Here is a 20,657-nt window from a genome sequence, read left to right as displayed (position 1 = left end):
TAAGTAAATCTAAAAACATACTGGGAGATTTTAATGTGTGTTACTCAGCAACATTTAGAAGAACCAACAAAACAAAGTAGCATAGATATAGATGCTTTGATAACAAACTTGACGTGCTATGTACAGAACACTAAACCACAAAACTCCAGAATATGTATTATTCTTAACGGCACATGAGACATTTACTAAAATTAACTACTGTATGGGTCATAAAGCAAGCCTCAATACATTTTAATAGATTGAATTCAGATAGAGTATGTTCTATGACCTCAATGGAAGTACCTTGAAAATTAGTAACAAATAGATACCTTAGAATATTCTCCAATGTGTAGGAATTAAATTATGCACTTCTTAGGAATCCATGAGTCAAAGAAAAACAGAAAATATTTTGTACTGAATGATGACAACATACCATATCCAAATCTGTGTGATATAACTAACATTGATTATTGAAAAATAAATCACAAGAAGTTAAGAAAAAAGCAACGTACTTTAAAAAGAAAGAAGGATATGATAGATATAAGAGGAAAATTATGGAAGAAAAGGAAAAATTTAAATAAAAGGTACACAGTCAAAAAATGATTGAGACCAATAAAAGTGATTTTAAAAACACTCTGACAAAATGGATTAAAAAAAAGGACAGAGAAAGTAAAATTTACCAGTGTTAGGAAAAAATTATTCTGATATTTAAAAGATTCTAATAGGAGAAATATCATTTGAAAAAATTAAATAATATGCCATACTTATTAAAAAACACAAATGCAAGAAGCAATAATTATTTTAATAAAATTTGCATTTGTTAAAACATCTAAACCCATAAGCAAAATTCTCCACAGAAAGAATCTAGGCCCAAATGGTTCACTAGTGTATTCTTCCAAATATTTAAGGAAGAAATAATGTTAACCTTAACGAACTCTTCAGCATACAGAAAGAGTGGGAATAATTCCTAATTCATCTTATAAGATTGACCTAACTTATTACATCAACAAAGGAATTGTGAGAAAGTAAAATTATAGGCTAATCCCTCTCATTAACACTGATGCAAACTCTGAAATAAAACACTTATAAGTGAATATATATATGGGCCATTTTGTATTTATTCCAGATTTTTATTGTAGAAAACACCCCAAATCCAGTGTCTTTCCACACATGAAGAAAATAAAGGAGAAAAATTATATAATTTCAACTGATACAGAAACAATATTACTCAACACAGATTCATGATTGAATTCTTTTAGCAAACTAGGAATAGAAGGCAACGTGGTGTGATACAAGATATGTATAGTAAATCTACAGTAAATATCAAGCACATGATGAAATATGAATGTTTTCTCTCTAATATGGAGAGAAGACAAAGATGCCTATTTTATATTTTCTATGTAAGATTGTACTAAATTGAGAAAATGAAGTTGGACTTTGACCTTATACCATACACAAAAACTAATTCAAAATGGTTTAAAGACCTATATGTAACACCTGAAACTACAAAACTCCAAGGAAAAAAAAAAAAGTAGAAACTCTTCATGACATTGTATTTAGCAATTATTTTTTGGATGACACTAAAAGCACAGGCAACAAAAGCAAAAAGAGATAAATGGGACTACATCAATTTTAAAAAATGTCTGTGCAGCAAAGGAAACCACCGACAGAGTGAAAAGGCAACACACAGAGTGGGAGAAAATATTTGCAAACCACATATTTGATAAGGGGTTCATATCGCAATATAAAAGAAAAAACACATACAACTGAACAATATCAAAAAACAATTAAAAAATGGGCAAATAATTTGAATAGACATTTCTCTAAAAAGACATACAAATGACCAGCAAGCCTATGAAAAGATGTTCAACATCACTAGTAACTAGGGAAATGCAAATCAAAACCACAATGTAATATCACACCCATTAAGATGGTGATAATTAAATATAATAACAAGTGTTATTGAAGATGTGGAAAAATACTAACCCTTGGGCCCTGTTAGTGGGCATGTAAAATGGTTCGGCCACTATAGAAAATAGAATGGATGTTGCTCAAAGAATAAAAATAGAACTACTATATGATTGAGCACTTCCACATCTGAATACATATCCAAAGGAAATGAAAACAGAATCACAAAGAGCTATTTGCACACCCATGTTCACAGCAGCTTTATTCACAATATGCAAGAGGTAGAAGGAACCTAACTGTCCTTCAACAGGTGAATGGATAAAGAAAATGTGACATATGTAAATACAATGGAATAATATTCAATCTTAAAGAAGAAGGAAATCTTGCTGTATGCAAAGACATACTTCAACCTTAAGGACATTATGCTAAGTGAAATAAACCAGTTTCAGAAACACAAGTACTACAGGATTCTACTTATAGGAGGTCTCTAAGATAGTCAAATTCATAGAAACAGAAAATAGAATAGTGATTGCCAGTGACTAGGAGAGGGCACAAGAGAAATTGTCAGTAAGTATAAAACTTCAACTACAAAAAAATGAAAACTTTCTAGAGAGCTGTTGCACAACAGTGTGCATATGGTTAACACTGAAGCAGCATTGTTCATCTGGGGTAATACCTGAGGTTTGCTGCCTCATGCCAAGGAAATCAAGAACATGGACACACAAGGAGTGAGTTCAATTGCCAAGGTTTAACAGGTGAGAGAAGGAAAAAAGGTCTTGAGAGAGGTGCTCCCAAGTGGGTCTTCTGGTTTCTTGGTGAAATGCAGGGAGTTTTGTAGATGAGCCTGAGGAGGTGGTGTCCGATTTACATAGGGCCCAAAGATTGGTTGTGAGAGGTGACAATGTGCTAGCAGCCCTCACTCGCAGTGCCTCCTCAGCCTCAGGTCCGCTCTGGCAGTGCTTGAGGAGCCCTTCAGCCCGCCACCGCACTGTGGGAGCCGGTCTCTGGGCTGGCCAAGGCCGGAGCCGACTCCCTCTGCTTGCGAGGAGGTGTGGAGGGAAAGGCCGGGCAGGAACTGGGGCTACCCATGGCTTTCACAGTCCAGTGCGAGTTCAGGTGGGCAGGGTCTTTGCAGGCTGGCACTGAGAGCAGCCAGCAGGCACCACTGGCCAAGGGCAGTGAGGGGCTTAGCACCTGGGCTAGCAGCTGTGGTGGGTGTGCTGGGTCCCCCAGCAGTGCCAGCCCGCTGGCGAAGTGCTCAAGGAGTTCTCGCTGGGCCTCAGTTGCCTCCCTGTGGGTCAGGGCATGGGACCTGCATCCCGCCATGCCGGAACCCTCCCCCCACCTGGCGATTGGGTCCCACGAAGCCCGAACCTCCCTGAGGAGCGCTGCCCCATGCTCCACAGCCCTCAGTCCCATCAAATGCCCAGGGGCTGAGGAGTACAGGTGCATGGCACAGGACTGGCAGTCAGCTCCGCACGCGGCCCAGCTGCAGGATCCACTAGGTGAAGCCAGCTGGGCTCCTGAGTCTAGTGGGGACTTGGAGAACTTTTATGTCTAGCTAAGGGATTGTATATACACCAATCAGCACTCTGTGTCTAACTCAAAGTTTGTAAATACACCAGTCAGTACTCTGTATCTAGCTAACCTAGTGGGGACTTGGAGAACTTTCTGTCTAGCACTCTATGTCTAGCTAAAAGTATTGTAAACGCACCAATCAGCACTCTATGTCTAGCTCAGGGTTTGTAAATACACCAGTTACTATTCTGTATCTAGCTAACCTAGTGGGGACTTGGAGAACTTTTATGTCTAGCTAGAGGATTATAAATTCACCAATCAGCACTCCGCATCTAGCTCAGGAATTGTAAAATGGACTGATCAGCTCTCTGTAAAATGGACCAATCAGCAGGATGTGGGTGGGGTCAGATAAGGGAATAAAAGCAGGCTGCCCAAGCCAGCAGTGGCAACCCGCTCAGGTCCCCTTACACACTGTGGAAACTTTGTTCTTTCGCTCTTTGCAATAAATCTTGCTGCCACTCACTCTTTGGGTCCCTGCCGCCTTTATGAGCGCAACACTCACCGTGAAGGTCTGCAGCTTCACTCCTGTCAGCGAGATCACGAACCCACCAGAAGGAAGAAGCTCCAGACAGATCTGAACATCTGAAGGAACAAACTCCAGACACACCATCTTTAAGAACTGTAACACTCACCGCGAGGGTCCGCAGCTTAATTCTTGAAGTCAGCAAGACCAAGAACCCACCAATTCTGGACACAGTTGGACCAAGTGTGCCATTTACATAGCATGTGAAGAGGCTGGTGGCCCCATCCTAATCTTTCATTATACAGACAGGTTCTGTGTCTGGCCAGCTCCATGTTGCCTGTTCCTTTACTATACACATGGTTGACAAAGAAAAGGGAAAATGGAGCCTCCATGTTGAACATGCCTGGCCCCCAGGTGGCCTTATCTTATTGGCAAAGCTGTCAGCATTCACCCATGCAAGCATCTAGCTTGCCTTGTCTATGTCTGCAGTTCGATTTTACAGGCTGCTCTTTGTTAGAGAAGGAATGATTTGGGGCTGCCTTTTTGTTAAAAGGGAAGCCTTACTGAGGACTTTCTTACCCTCACTAACTGCCTAAATAATTTCTTTTTAGCTCCTGTATCAACACTGCTATACTCTTAGAAATAGTTAAGGTGGTAAATTCTATGTGTTTTTTATCACAATAAAAAAATTAAGAAAAAAAGATTGTACTAAAGCCTCTAGAGAGTGTAATAAGGCCAGAAAAAGAAAAGATTTAATAATTGGAAAGACAAAAAGACTATCATTATTTGAAGATGCATGATTGTATAATATAAATACAGCAAATGTAGAGAAACTATGGTAAGAATATTTAATCAATTGATACTTTTATTATCAGATATAGTCATTTTTAGCAAATAACATGTATTCGCCACCTAGAAATAATCCCACATAAAGTTGGACAAGAACTTTATACCAACAAATGATAAAATTTTGTATATTAAAGCAGACTATAATAAAAAGAGAGATACTCTATGTGTAAAGACAAGACAATTAGTTCAACCCAAACTGGCTTATGCATTTAATACAATTCCAATGGAAACTACAATACATTTCTTTAATTAACTGATTTTATGATTTGAAAAAATTATTTGAAAATCTCATGGCCAGTGATAGCCAAAGCACTCACTAAGAAGTATTATCAAGGTTTATTACAAATCCAGAGTAATTTGTATAGAACCACAAAACAGAACCACCCTATACAGAAACTTGTTACAGAGAGAAAGGAAGGACTTAATAATTAGTGCTGAGACAATGTGTTATCCATATGGGGCAAACAACAGTAGTAGAACTCTTATCTCACAGTATGCTTTAGAACAGGACAGAAAAAAAGAAATGTGTAAAACTTAACAATTGTTTATGGCCTAATACACAGAATGATGTCCTCAACAAAATATCAAAAAGTAATTATATTAAGAACTCTTGGGGGTAGGGAGGAAATGGGGATATGTAGTTCCAAAGCTGCTAAGTTGCAATTAGTAGAGTGAATAAGTTTAGAAATTTAATGTACAACACGAGGATAATAGCTAATAATATTGTTTTGTATACTGGAAATGTGCTGAGAGAGTAGATTTTAGGTGACCACACACACACACAAACATACACACACACACCCCCCAAGGGATAACTGTAAGATGATAGATATGTTAATTTGCCTGACTATAGGAACTATTTCATTATGTATATTTAAACATTATCTTGTATACCTTAAATATAAACTATAAAAGATTTCTTAAAAACTCTTAAAATTTCATTATCACTAAATTTAATAAGAAATTTCTTCATTAAGGGAAACCTTTTAAAAACATAACAAACCACAAATTGGGAAAAGATACTTGAAAATGATGTATCAACAGAAAATTAATAATATGAATTTATAAAGTTCTCCTTCACATCGACAAATAGAAGACCACCCAATAGAAAGATGGGGCAGGAGATATGAACAGGCAATTTCACAGAAGAAACCCAAGGGGTCAGTAAGCACATGGTAATACATTCAATCCATCACCAATTAGAAAAGTACAAGTGAAAACTAACCAAAATGAGATATAATTTTACAATGACCATCATAGTAAAAACGTAAAAACAAAGTTGGACAAAACCAAATATTGGTGAGAATGGGGAGTCCAATAGGAATTCTTATATACAGTTTGTGGTCAAGTAAATTTATATGGCATTTGCTGTATGCAGTTGGGTGAATTTGTATTCTCAATTTAACTAGACCAAGTTATGTGTCCCAGCACCGCTCTCTTGCATAGTTCTGAGTTAATGCAAAGCTACAAGAGACACTTTGTGCAAGAGCTGGCAAGTGAAAGTGAAACAGCAGCTATGTACTTTTGCTTGAAACATGAATTGAGAACACCAGGTACGAATTCAGCTTACACATATTGTCAGTTGCTGCTGGCTCACTGGGACTGTGTGGGGCACCATTTGGCCCACAGCGCTTATGCATCCTGTGACTCCTACAGGATCCTAGTTGGGACAGGGTATCTGCCCCAGGGATATTTCACTCTTTCTGGTGGCATCTATTTTTTTCTGGGAGGAAGCACCTGGTACTACTAGGAATTATGCTTCCTGTCAATGATACTGACCTGACTTCAGTAGAAAGAAATCACACGGATATTATATAACCATAAGTTTTAAAAGAGAGGGGAATTTAACTCTGTGATGAAGGATATCATGTTCTGCTACGTGTTCTTATCATCAAAGTTGAAGTCTCGGAGGCAGAGGGAGAAATACGAAGGTTTCAATTTGCCATCATGGATTCCAGCTTATCCATCCTCCATTCTATTTAGTATCATCTTGCCTTCCTGACTACCTGCCCTACTGATGTTAGACTCCAACACCAAGCACAAAACAGCTTTATATAGACTTTAGCCAGCTCCTACAACTGTGTAAGGTCAAATTCTGACTATAAGTTTCTTATCGCATGTATCAGTAGGATTCTGTTTCTTTGATTTAATTTCAACTGTTTCAACTGATTATGACATAGACATAATAAGACAAACTGCAGCAAGTAATGGCTTGACATTTTATTAACCATGAAAAAATACCAACTTTTCATTTATTTAAAGACAAAACAATACATAAAATTCCCCTCTCTTTTAAAACTTATGGTTATATAATGTCTGTGTGCTTTCTTTCTACTGAAGTCAGGTCAGTATCATTGACAGGAAGCATAATTCTTAGTAATACCAGGTGCTTCCTCCCAGAAAAAAATAGAGGCCACCAAAAATGGTGAAATATCCCTGGGGCAGATTTAGATGTCACCTGACAGCCATAGAGCATTTGTGCAGAGACTAAAAGACTCATCTGAGAAACCACTTCCTGGGATGAAATCAAAGCCAGGGAGAGAATCCCATACCCAAATATAATCTAAAGGAGTTAAAGAGAGGAAAAGAATACCGGTGAGATAAAGGGATTTAAATTGGAGGAATAAGGAACAAAAAAGTGAGTGTACGTTTGAAGGTGAGAGGTACAGCCTAAACAAATTCATTGAGGCAAAGGAAGAAAGGAAGCCAGCTCTAGCTGCTTGTTTTTATAATGGTCCCTGGTGACTAAAAAGCAAATCACAGCCGTCATTTTACTGTTACCATTACATTTTTTCATAAAGCATCTCTGAAGACACTCCAGAAATTTGGGGAAAACTTCAAGAACATGTTGACCCGAGGAAAGAACTATAAATATACTAACTGTCAAATATACTACCAGTGCTAAAATATAGATCAATTAAACTAGTCATAATGACATGTAAACCTGATATATATGGACTTCAGTATTTTGATCAATATCTTGAATGTCCTAATACTCTTGCTATAGATTGACATTTAGCAATAAATGATTAACTTGTAATGCATGAATATACTGTTTAGCTCTGATAAAATGAGTAGTAGTAATTTGAATGTATGATTTCAATGGATTTTAAAATATTTCTAAAGAAACAAAAATAAATATGATGACTCCAACTCTTTAGCAAAAATGTCATGAGACATATAATCAATACAAAAATGTCTTGACTCTGAATACAAATATAAATTTATTTTTCTTTTTAATTTTTCAGCTATTCAAATTTGTGTCTCCATATTCATTGTGCTTTCTGTTGTGGTACAAAAATATTTTCTTAAAATTGGATGTAATAATCATCAAAATTTTGCATTGTGTTTTAAATTTAATGTAGAGCTACTTGTTTTAATTCTGTGACAACTTTTTATGAAATGGGATATCCTTCTTTATGTTTCTAATTTTACCAAATTTTTGTCATTACAAGCAACCTCAATAAGTATTATATACAAAAGTATGTAAACAGTTTCAATAATAAGCATTCTAAAACACATCATTTCTAATGATAAAATTTTATATTCTCTGATTTATAGTTTCATAGTCACTACTAAAAAAACTTTTGAATATTAGAAAGAAACGACATTGCTCATTTTGGTGAATGCACTTAGCCAGAAACTCCATTTGCAGATAATGAAATATAAAATAAATGTAAATTTTTAAAAATATCATGGGGAAAGTATTTCAGGTAACTGGGAAGTAAATGTCTACTAATCTTATTTTTCTGTCTAAACAGTGGTAACCTAGATGTTTGCATTTTCAAAGGCATTTATGTCCAATAGATTCACATAATCCCAAAGGTTCTCTAAATAAAAAATTCTGGGTTCTGGCTCTACTATACCATTAATCAAGATCAAATTAAGGATTTATGGGTTATAATAAAGTAGTTCCAGTGTCTACGCCTATTTTTCCAAACAGTTCATCAACTGGCTTTTACACTAGATTAAATTCCTTCCCTATAGAAGAAAACAGCTCAAGCCTTAACTCCTACAATTTATATGACAAATAAAAATCAATACAAGTGTTCTTGTTAATGCTCTTATAAGAAAAAGCCATAATATCTGGAACAGGAGACAAAAGAACTCCAGGGTCAAGTGTACTCATCTTTGGATTCCAACATCTTAGACTTCCAAAGAGTAACTGATCTCATATTACCCTCTTACCTTCTGAACTGCAATCTTTCGTGGATTATGAGCCTAACTGTGCATGGCAAAAGTGTTTCTTTAACAATCCTAACTTTATCACTCTGAAACACCATGAGACAGTGCAATAAACCCATCTTCATAGCTTTAAATATTACTATAATTTAAGAACTATAAATGTTATGGAATTTCATAGATATTAGAAATGAATCATCTGTTTAAACCCTATCACTTTTTATATGAGGAAATTAAAGATCTTCAAAACATAAATACTGAGCCCAAAGTCACAGACCTAAAGAGAAGATTTAAACTAGAACATAGATATGTGATTTGTAGCTAATATTATCATCCAGTTGGACATATGAGCATAGGAATTTAGAGCAGAAAGATAGAGTAATTCAATCCCTTTATTTTATAGACAAGCAAACGGGGCTACAATGATTACAGATTTGCTTAATGGAGTGAAATTATTCATAGAGTTTGTGAAATCAAGTGCTGAAAACCCAAAAAATGCTTCCTTCTGTTTTGATATGTAAGCAGAAAGCACTGCCTTAATCTATATTCTTTGAGACTCTTTTTTTCTGGCAGTAGTTATGACTTTTCTGTACTTTGTGGCCCAAATAGCTTTGTTTCAAAACAAAGTGCATTTTCAAAAGCAATCTTCTAATCTCAAAATAATAATTCAATCAGCCAAAACACTCACCAAATCAGGCACTCTACCAGGTGCTCTTCTATGTACAGGACAAGACAAAGAACTGAAGCAGTTTCATTCCAGAAAATCAGACAGACAAGCTGAGATCTAGCTACCAAGCAGGCAAGCAGATAAATAAATATATGATTATTTCAAGTCTTAATAAATGCAATGACCAAAATTCAAAACTCAATATTGAGTGACACAATGTCTTAATCAGAATGATTCAATAACTAAAAAAAAAAAAAAAAAAAGTTTACTCCTAACAAGTGGCTTGTAAACAGGGAGTTTTAGGAACAGAGATTTCTGTGCCAATTCATACAGACTACCAAAAATTGCTAGAGGAGCTATATTGCTTTGGTTTATTTCTTAAAGTACCAAAGTGTTTTCAACAGCGTGGGAATCAATGAAATAAGAGTGAATAAAACACTTTAATTTGAAGCAAAACATTCTCTGTCTCTCTCTCTTTCTCTCTCTCTCACATACACATACACACAAACATACATACAACTCACAAACAAGCAGAGAAAACCAAATATTTTAGATCACTGTGGCTGCTATAATAAAATACCACAAACGGGGTGGCTTGTAAACCACAGAAAATTATTTCTTACTGTTCTGAGGCTGGGAAGTCCAAGATCAAAGAGCCACAAAGTCAGTTTCTGGCGAGGTTCACTTTCTGATTCAGTGAGGGCTCCTTCTTTCTGTGTCCTCACATGGCTAAGGTTGTGGGGGTAGTTAGCACTCTGGGGTCTTTCTTAGAAAGGCTCAATTCCTAAATCCCTCTCAAAGATTCACCTCATAATACCATCACCTTGAGCGTTAGGATTTCAACACATGTATTTGGAGGGTGGCAGAAGCACAATTGGATCATTGTAGCAAATGTAAAGTGAAGAACCTCATCCCTCAAGAAATGCTACAAGAAACTGAGCTTCATTATATCAGTGACTAATGAGAATATCTAATTTTCTAATAATTGGTCTTATTCCTTCACCAGATTCTAGGCAAGACATCTAAGATATCGTACCATTTTTCCTGTTTCCTAATTTCTAAGGCATATTTTCATTTTTTTACTTAAATGTACAAATCATTCAAATCTAAACATTTTTATTAAAAGTAACAGGTCTACTTTAGAAATTTTTTTAAAATATGAAGATGTATAGGAAATAAAATATTTAAAAAGCATCCCTATCTCATCTAATTACTAGGGCTGTCTCCTAACTGACTTTCTTACTTTTCATTGTTGCCTTCTCCTCTAGCTTAGGATCCACTGCACAGCGATGCCGACCATTCTAAAATGCAGATATGATGAGGGTGTTCCTTGACTTAAAATATTTACATGACTCAACTTCTTATTCCTGCTGTGTTCAAGGAATCCAGATTTGCAGTAGTTTAGAAGGGCTTGCATGTTCCTACCCCTGCTCAACTCTCCCACTTCATTTGTTTTGACTCATTCTGGACCCTCTGAGGCTTTATTCCAGCCATTTCTCCAAAGAAACACACTTTCTTTAATTGCAAAACTCACAAGCATGCTGTGCCCTGTACAAAAAGTACACAGAGGCAAGCACCACCCTTTTCACCAAACAAATCAGACATCCTTCCATGACCAAATGAGACATTGCTTCAGCCAATATGAGTTTGATGTTTGTCTTACACTCCTTTGAAAGACTCTGTTGGTTTTCTCCACTTCACTGCTTTATATTTTGATAATTTCTGAGGTCCTTCTACATGCCAGTCATTGCTCGAGAGGGAAAAGAAGTAAGCAAAGCACATAAAACAGCCACTCAGTAGCACTTTACCTTCTCATGAGAAGCAGACAATAGATAATACAATTTATCGATATCAGATGTTAAAAAGTCCAATAAAGATTGGTTAGAGGAAAAGGATTTCAGGGAATTCTCGTTTATATCAGGTGATCAAAGAGAAACCCAGTGAGACAGGACATTGGAACAATGGTTGGAAAAAGCAAAGGAACAAATCACGTGAATTTCTAGAAGGAATATATTCCAGGCTGAGAGAAAACTAAGTGAAAAGACTGTGAGGTTTCCATATCCCTTTGTTTTCAAAGGTCCACAAGAATGCCAATGTCAGAGTTGAGAGAAAAGGGAGAACATTTGAAAATGAGGCTTTCCATCTGGGATTCTCAAATGCTATTTTAAATCCAATATTTCTATGATGTAAGGGGGTAACCTGGACATTTTAGGATATTTAGCATCATCCCTGGGCTCCATTCACTGGATGTCAGCGGCATCCACAACCCCCTCCCCACAACTCCCTACCCCCATTTTCACCCAGTAATGATCACCAACAATTATCAAATTTTCCCTGGAGGAGCAAAATCAGCCAGCGATTGAAAACTGCTGTTCTAGAGGTAGCAAAAATAAGATTGTGCGAAGCGTTTTGCGCCATATTCAAATCTTTGCCTTTACCTTGAGTAAAACGCACGCCAATGTAAGACACTGAGCAGAATTAGCATAACTTCAGTTATGAAAATCATTCGTGCATTTATGTTGAGAATAGGCTGCAGGATAACAAGACAGAAAGAGCGCAGTAATTCAAGTGGGAGATAAAAGTTGTTCAGATCAATATGACAGAAGTGGAGGTGATGAGAAGTGGTCATATTCTGGAAAGTCACCAGATTTCCCAGCACATTGTAATGGGTGTGAGAAAAAGATAGGAATCAAGGATAATTCCAGTGTTTTGGGAACATTAGACTTGCTATGAACTGAGATACAGAAGGCTAAAATTGAAATGGGCTCTGAGAGAAAGAATAAAGGGAAAAAATAGTAATTAAGACTAAAAAGATGTTGACATGGATGTGGTGAAAAGGGAACACTTCCACTCTGCTGGTGGGAATGTAAACTAGTACAGTCACTATGGAAAACAGAGCAGAAATTCCTTAAAGAACTAAAAGTAGAAATACCATTTGATCCAACAATCTCACCACTGGTTATCTACCCAGAGGAAAATAAGTCATTATACAAAAAAGATAATTGCACATGCATGTTTAGAGCAGCACAACTTGAAATTGCAAAAATATGGAACCAGCCCAAATGCCTGTCAATCAACAAGTGGATAAAGAAACTATGGTGTATATATGACACTACTCAGCCATAAAAAGGAATGAATGAATAGCATTCGCAGCAGCCTGAATGGAATTGGAAACCATGATTCTAAGTGAAATAACACAGGAATGGAAAACCAAACATCGTATGTACTCACTCATAAGTGGAAACTAAGTTATGAGGATACAAAGGCATAAGAATGATACAATGGACTTTGGGGACTTAGGGTGAAAGGGTGGGAAGGGGGTGAGGGATAAAGGCTATAAATTGGGTTCAGCGTATACTGCTCAGGTGAGGGTTACACCAAAATCTCACAAATCACCACTAAAGAACATACTCATGTAACCAAATACCACCTGTTCTTCAAAAACCTATGGAAACAAAAAATTAAAAATTAAAAAGGTGTGCCAGAGAGAAGCAGGAAAACAAAATGAGTGTTGCATCCAGGGAGGCAAACGATGAAAGAGTATTAGGGAGTAGAGAATAAATAACTCCACCAAATCTTTCTGACAAGTAAGAGGAAAACTGGGAATGGCATTAGACTTCACAATATGAATGTTACTTCTGTCAATGCTAAGAGGATTTTTGATGGAGCGATGGGTGCAAAAGCCAAAATGGAGTGTATTAAAACCCATTTATGCCTATCTAGTGTTCTATTATTGGAATGCTGAGGATGTGGGAGTTATTTATATCCTACTGCTCAAGATCATCACTGAGGTCTGGAGAAGGGAGGGGAGGGGAGGGGAAGGGAGGAGATGAGAGGAGAACAGAGGACAAGAGAGGAGAAGAGAGGAGAGGAGAGGAGAGGAGAGGAGAGGAGCTATATTTGACAAATTACTTAACTACACCCTAAGCAAATGTTTTGAATCCTTGAAGGCAGAGATGACCTTTGGCATTTTTTTGTTTTGTAACTTTAAACTATACAATAAAGCTTGGAAGAGAGTAGGTGCCCCATAAATAAGTATAGCCTTTGGAGATATCCCATAATTCCTATTTTATAAAAATGTATGCCATAGAAATATTTACAGAAATGTTTATAGTTGTATGTTGAATTCTGAGTGTTTTATGATTTTAGTATTTTGACAAGGCCAGCCGCAAACTATATCAACATCATTTAATTGGTGTCATACCATCTTAAATAAGAGTATAAAAATAGAGAAATTATTTTCTAATCAATTATAACTTGGTAAACTATTTTGATGAAATTATTAATCAGAAAGATGAGAAAAAGACCAGGAAACCCAAGGAAACACAAGTGAGAATAGATAGAGACTAATGAGAAAAAACAAACATGTAAAAGATGAGAAAAAGAACCAAAGGATGGAAAACAAATGAGTTATTTAGAAGAAAGTTATGGCAAAATCAGAACAACTGAAGTCGTGAATAAATTTAAGACAAGTAGAGTGACAGACGGAATACTTCCAATATATCTAATAATCAGGAACACATTGAAAACGAAGCAAAAGTTGCCTTACACAAACACACACAAAAAAGCTTACCTTTGAAGATGTGGCCATCTTAGAATCATATGTCTGGATTACTGAAGTGGAGGAACAAGCATGCTGGAAGGATACAATAGGATAATTCATATTCCCTTATATTTAGTCATGATGTATACTTGAATCTGGGCATGTTTTTTAAACAACTCAGGACTAAAATAATAAAGTAATGCTGTTATGCATATAAAAAAATGAAATGTTATAGCAATTGCATATACTTTGTTGGTTTCTCAGGGAACTATAGACAAGTATAGATAAATGCTTTGATTCTTAATTTGAAATATGTACTGATTATTATTTTATTCAATTTTACTAATGTGCTATAATTAAACCAAAAGCAAACCTAAGTATATTATTTATGACTCCACCTTTTTGGAAGAGGGCTTAGTCATGTGGACTTAGGATAAGTCATGGAAAAGAAATGGAATTGGCCACACAGTGGTGTCGTCAAAACGCAATTTTCAAAGTAGGCAGCAAATCACATACCTGAATTTTGTTCTCAAATTTTGGACTGAGCAGCACTATCAAACACAAGAGTCTCAGAAACAACTCCACACAGTCCACAGATATAAATAGGGATAAGAGTCATATTTAAATCTCATGCATTATTCAGGCCTTTGGCTATGAAGTTAACCCCCAAATCACCTACCGTTTGTATCTTAATATGGCCATACTACTCTTACTTTCCATTCTAGATACACTAACACTTATAAAAAATAATTTTTAATTAAAAACATTTGTCCTTGTGTAAGGCATTTATTTCTGTTTTAAAAATTCAACTCCTAGTGCTGATGACTGAAGTAAAGAAATAGTTAAATCTGAGAAAGTGATGATGTTTAGGTAGAAAACATCTTATGGTTAAAATGAAACATTGAAATACATTCTACAGTGGCTTCAATTAATAATCTAAATGAACTCATTCTTTCTGACCTTTACAGAGACAAACAAGAAAGTTTGTAAAACATCAGTACTTTTGGGGAAAACCGTATGCTACATGAATTCCTGTTTGTTTGTTTGTTTGGAGATGGAGTCTCGCTCTGTTGCCCAAGCTAGAGTACAGTAGCACGATCTCGGCTCACTGCAACCTCTGCCTCCCAGATTCCAGCGATTCTCCTGCCTCAGCCTCCTGAGTAGCTGGGATTACAGGTGCCCGCCACCACACCCAGCGAATTTTTTTTTTTTTTTTTTTTTTTTTTTTTTTTTTTGTATTTTTAGTAGAGACAGGATTTCACCATGTTGGCCAGACTGGTCTCGAACTTCTAACCTAAAGTGATCTGCCCATCACATGAATTCTTAAAGATGTGTGTTAAGAAACTGTCAGAGGTCTACTGTACCACCAATTTCCAAGCAGTATTAATCATTGAGGTTAACGAATATGCCTACATATTCAATTGAGCTTATTTAGATATCCCTGTTTTCAGAACAATGATCTTTACATGCTGTAAGGACTGTGTGGAATTGTTTCTGAGAATCGCGTGTTTGATTAGTGCTCTTCTACCCAATATTCGAGAACACAACTCAGGTATGTGATTTCCTGACTACTTGGAAAATTGCATTTTGATGGTACAACTCTGCAGGCAATCCCATTTCTTTTCTGGAGTGCTTCCACAATAAATATGTTCTCATTAACTCTCATAGGTGTCATTTCTATCACTACATTGTGTCTCTAAGATTGAGCTATTGAAGCAGTGTTTACCCTACTTCTTCCACATGGTTTCCTATCTAATATGAATGATAACTGAAGTAGCTATGTCTACAATAGATCATTGACATTTTGTCTCCCAAAGGATTATCTTTGAGTTTTTCAAAATGATGTTTTCTGAATCTAAACCTGATACTACCTGGGTAACAACTTAATTCACAGTACACCAAGAGAATGTCTCCTTTTTTATATCTCCAATTGTTTTTGCTTCACTTTAAAGTAGTGTCATGTTTTGTATTATTATTATTTTAATTTAATGAAAGAATAAGAAATCATTAAAGTTTGAATCAATTAAAATCTTCATGTGCCATATACTTAAATTGCTCCTGGATAAGAAAAATAATGTGTAAAGTTTTTTATGCCAATACAAAGGAAGAAAAGTAAAGTTACATTTAAGGAGAGTCTATTCTGTCTGTGGTTGTTAACCCTCTCAATAAAGCTACAAGGTAGCATTAGTTTCTTCATTTCACCAAAAATCACAAGGCTAAGTACTTAGTATATGAAAAATTTAAATTCAAAGTAGAATTTGAAATAATGTTCCCATGATTCCAAAGGCTGTCACTTTTTTAGTATGCTATATTCTTTCTATACAACTATTTCACTTTCATTATAAGAAAATTCAGCCTGAAGTATGCATGTTAACTTATCCATTTAAACACATTGTCACATAATTGTTCGGATCTGAAAAAAAGACATGTAGCCCATATAATATTGAGAATGAAGATTTAAAGAATGCCTTTCTGAATTCCAATAACCAGAATATTTAATATTCATTAAAAAAACACCTAGTAAGACTGTTTTACAGGTGAAAACTCTTGCAGCATGTTGACATGGTTTACTTTCAGAACTATTCTTCACAAGGAATGCTTGAATGACACAAGTAATACTAATATCAGTATACGGGTATTAATGATACTATTAATAATGCTAATATATCATTTTACATAAGTTTTACATTAATAATATTAGAACTGATGCACTAATGCTAATAATATAACGAGCAGTTAAGTACAAACAATCTCAAATGATCTTGAACTCTTGCTACAGAGGTAATATGATAAATTCTGACCTTTACCATGTTGTTATGGGGAAATTAGTGGCTTTCAATATGAAGCAACTACAAGTTTTTAATTATTTCATTTACAAAGGAAGATTTACAGTGAAGTGATGATCATATATTTGTGGACACTTTCTAAAACTAAGATATATTAAAATTCAATGAAGATGAATGTCACTTTCTATGCCAATCTCTATCTCTACCACCACTCGACAAAAATACAATACAATTACACTATAATATCGAGGCTACAGGCATGTTTGATGATTGGGTTAAGGTACAACTGTATTGGTTATATATTTTGTTTGGTTTAGTGAATCAGGCTAGGAGCAGAATATAGATTTCTGACACATAGGACAAACATCTTTTTTCTATTTGATCTCACTTTTCAAACATGTTTGGTAAATTTTATCAAAATTACACTGGTAGGTCAAGTAGGAAATAGCAGTCAGACAATACATACTTATCTTTTCTAAACAGTTCCCCTGTGTTAGAGCTTCCCATTCTCTACACTTTATGGAAAGTTTTTGTTTTTCCCCAGGGTGATGAGGTGAGCTGTGTTTGTATTTTGAAATATGAGGTTAGACTAGGCAAAGAGATTAGGTCAGTGGTAGTTTTACGGAAGGAAGAAAGAAGTCTAAAAAGTTATAAATATGTATTCAGCTGAGACCTCATCAGAATGATATATTGTTAGTAGTAAAGATATGATACTTTATAAAAAAGATATTGATCATCTTGTGAAACAAATGAGCTTAAATTTCCATCTAGTTTACCGCTGGAGAGATAATTTCTTTGACATTAGTTTAACTTTCATGCTCCATTTAAACTTATAAAAGCTTTTACTTTAAGAGACCAAAACAGATTCTCATTGTCTAGCTAAATGCAGTGATATTGGCAACAATTAGTCTCTTCTAAAATGAACAGTCAAAAAGATAGGCAATTAATATGGATTTTAACAAAGATATTGACAAATGTATTTTTTAAAAAACAAAAATCTCATTACCTTAATGACTGTATTGAGCAATTCACTTTCCAAGATGTCATATATTTGAGATTACCTATTCTTAGCACAGTTCTTTCAGTCTACCTCAGAAATAAAATAAAAACTTTTTATCTTATTTTCTAAAATCTGTATTCTTCTTGTGACAGTTATCTGCTCAAGATTATATCATTTTTCTGCATAAAAACCACAGTTTCCAGTAAGCATACTGAACTTAGTAGTAAAGCTAGTCATTTCACATTACATTTGAATTATGCTTAATTTCTAAAGTATTTCAACATATTATCTCTCTTGATATTATAAATATATCAAGGGTTAGCTCAGATTGTTATAATATCTTTCTACAGTGGCAGAATCATGACCGAGTTTTTATTGTCTATTTTTAATATTTTCACAACTGCAAATAATGCCTAAAATACTAGATTTGCACATACATTACAGAAACAAATATGATAAAGGATGGGACGAATTGGAATAATTCTAATGCTGTAAGTTTTCAATAATAAAATTTGTTATTATAAAAACACAGGAGGCTTTCTTACATATAGAGAGTATTGTTATGAACACATCGGGATATACACATAGCAATTTTACAACTAAATAGAACCAAGGTACATCATCAAAGCAACTATAGTGTTCCCTTTGAGTAAAGAGAAAAAGAAGGAAAAACGCATTTGAAACATTGCCTGTAGGTGTCTTTGTTACTTAAAATTTTCAAGAGTCTTCCAAATAGCATGCTTCCAAGATACTCAAAGAATTTCTTAATTAAAATTGTATTGATGTACTGTATCTACAGAGATAATTAAATACAACAGTAGTTTTCTCTTGCAAAAACATATTTGTCTTGCCAAGAAAGTAATTGAGAAATAGAGTCGAGTGACTCAACCTTAATGCAGAAACCTTTGTCAGAAAAGCTTCTTTTCTTAAGAAAAATCTGAGGATTAGCCACTGCTCTATAGTTTGATCTAATTTCTTTTTGTCTTAATTGAATGTGAAAAATAATGGCATAGTAAAACATATGCATATGTCTCCCCATTAGTTCACTACACATAAAAAACATTAAGCCAAGTCAGATTATGAAGTCAACTGAGAACTGATGCTTTATTCACTTGGTCTTATTCATCTGTTTCATCATGATGCTCTCTTTCTCTGTTGTGAACAGTCACTGAACTATTAAGTTGGACTTTTCATTTTTAAATACAAGTTACTCTCACCTGTCTGCATCCCAATGATAATTTTTGCTCTGAAGGAGCAGTTCCAATTAAAAGATTTGCTGTACATTCATTATCATTGAGCTCCTGTGATAACATCCTAGTTACCGGAGCTTACACTTGCAAGGTTACAATGGAAAACAGTGGAAAGGAAATTCTAGGGAACCCATCAGCCCAGACTTACACAAATAATGTAATTATTGCTATGCAATATATAATATCCTTTAAGTCCTTAAACCCATACAAAGATTTAGGGGGAAAAAAAAGATTTTGTTAGAGACCACAGCACATTGACTCAAATTTTCAAAAGCTTTACTATCTCAGCACCAAATAACTTCAGATGAAGTGAAAGAAGGCTATCTAAGAGCAAATATGATCCAAAGGCTTCATTTTTACGTCTTAGTAAGAAAAAAGCAGGAACTCAACCTCTGCACAAGCCCTAAGCCTTCAGAATACCGATAGTGGTTGAGGTATTTGAGGATAGACATCTAGGAAAGAACCATCCAGTCATGAGGAAGATGACCTCCAGTAAGTGAGCAAATTCCCACCTCCAAGAGTTTACAGGTTCAGCACTTGTGCCATGTCCCCATGGAAACGTGAAAAATATAAAGTTGTGAAACGCTCTTAAAGTGCAGTGACTTTCAGAATGGCAGTTAGGACCTCAAAAATCTGCTTCTCTGTAAATGCAATGAGAGCACTTGCAAAAACTGTCTAAATTAACTTTTTTGAAATTTCAGAAGTTAACCCAAAACTCTCACCACTCTGCAGAGAATTTCTTCAAGGAAAATAGCTGAATCTCAGTAAAAAACAGAAAGGCTTGTACCATTTTAATCTGCCCTATTTGCATCTCATTTTTGCCAGTTCCACAATAACCTTGAATACCTGCAGCTTCACAGCCATGGTAGTGAAACCAAGCAGACCAGCAGCTGTTAGAAAGAGTTAACTGGATTTTTGGATCTCCTCAGAATGCTTGTCCCCAGATATGTAATCTGTCTGGCAGCTCCTTGGGAAACCTCCATTAACAAGGCTTTTCTTTATTTCATCGAATCCAGTGTTCAACAGGGAAAGCCTTGTCTCCAAAACATTTGTCTAAGCTAACAGGTTAACATGGCAACTGCCTGAGGCTGAGATAACAATTGAGGCAAACAAGAGGTTGGGCAAAAAGGAAGAGGAGAATGAGTTGTTCCTAGTGGGCTTGGAAAAGCTCCAATGTATTACTGGGGATCTAGGAGGCCCCATGCATGTGCAAAACTGTGCATGTGCCCAGGAACCCCAAAAAGGTCCTAATCTCTAAGCAGAAAGTAAAGGCTAAGGCACAGTTTTAAACTGCTTGAATGCTAAAGGCATGCCCTAATACATACAGAGCTCCTCTGCAAAGAGTAGGATACATTGTTTCAAGAAAAAGTCAGTTGAAGAAAATCTCTGTTCTATCATTAGGTGACCAGTAAACTAATCAAGCCATGACTTCAGTGCTGTTCATGACAGGAA

At 35.6% G+C, this 20,657-nt stretch overlaps 1 protein-coding gene across 16 annotated transcripts in view; it reads right to left on the bottom strand.

The window, feature by feature from the left end:
- Positions 1–20,657, bottom strand: part of LOC105463752 (macrophage scavenger receptor 1) — a 764,939-nt gene that overhangs the window by 522,037 nt on the left and 222,245 nt on the right. For 13 of the 16 annotated variants that reach the window (XR_011607204.1, XR_011607203.1, XR_011607205.1 and 10 more), the window contains one exon: positions 14,200–14,262. The exons of 1 other annotated variant lie outside the window; for it this stretch is intronic. The gene's annotated coding sequence lies outside the window, so the exon portion shown is untranslated. Of the gene's footprint in view, positions 1–9,647; positions 9,748–14,199; positions 14,263–20,657 lie in introns of all 16 variants that reach the window. 2 more of the 16 variants (XM_071068598.1, XM_071068599.1) reach the window with 1 other exon arrangement.

Source organism: Macaca nemestrina, chromosome 8, assembly GCF_043159975.1.
Source record: "Macaca nemestrina isolate mMacNem1 chromosome 8, mMacNem.hap1, whole genome shotgun sequence".
Taxonomy (NCBI): Eukaryota; Metazoa; Chordata; class Mammalia; order Primates; family Cercopithecidae; genus Macaca; species Macaca nemestrina.
The sequence above is the reverse complement of the archived record's forward strand: the minus strand, read 5'-3'. Positions and strand labels throughout refer to the sequence as shown.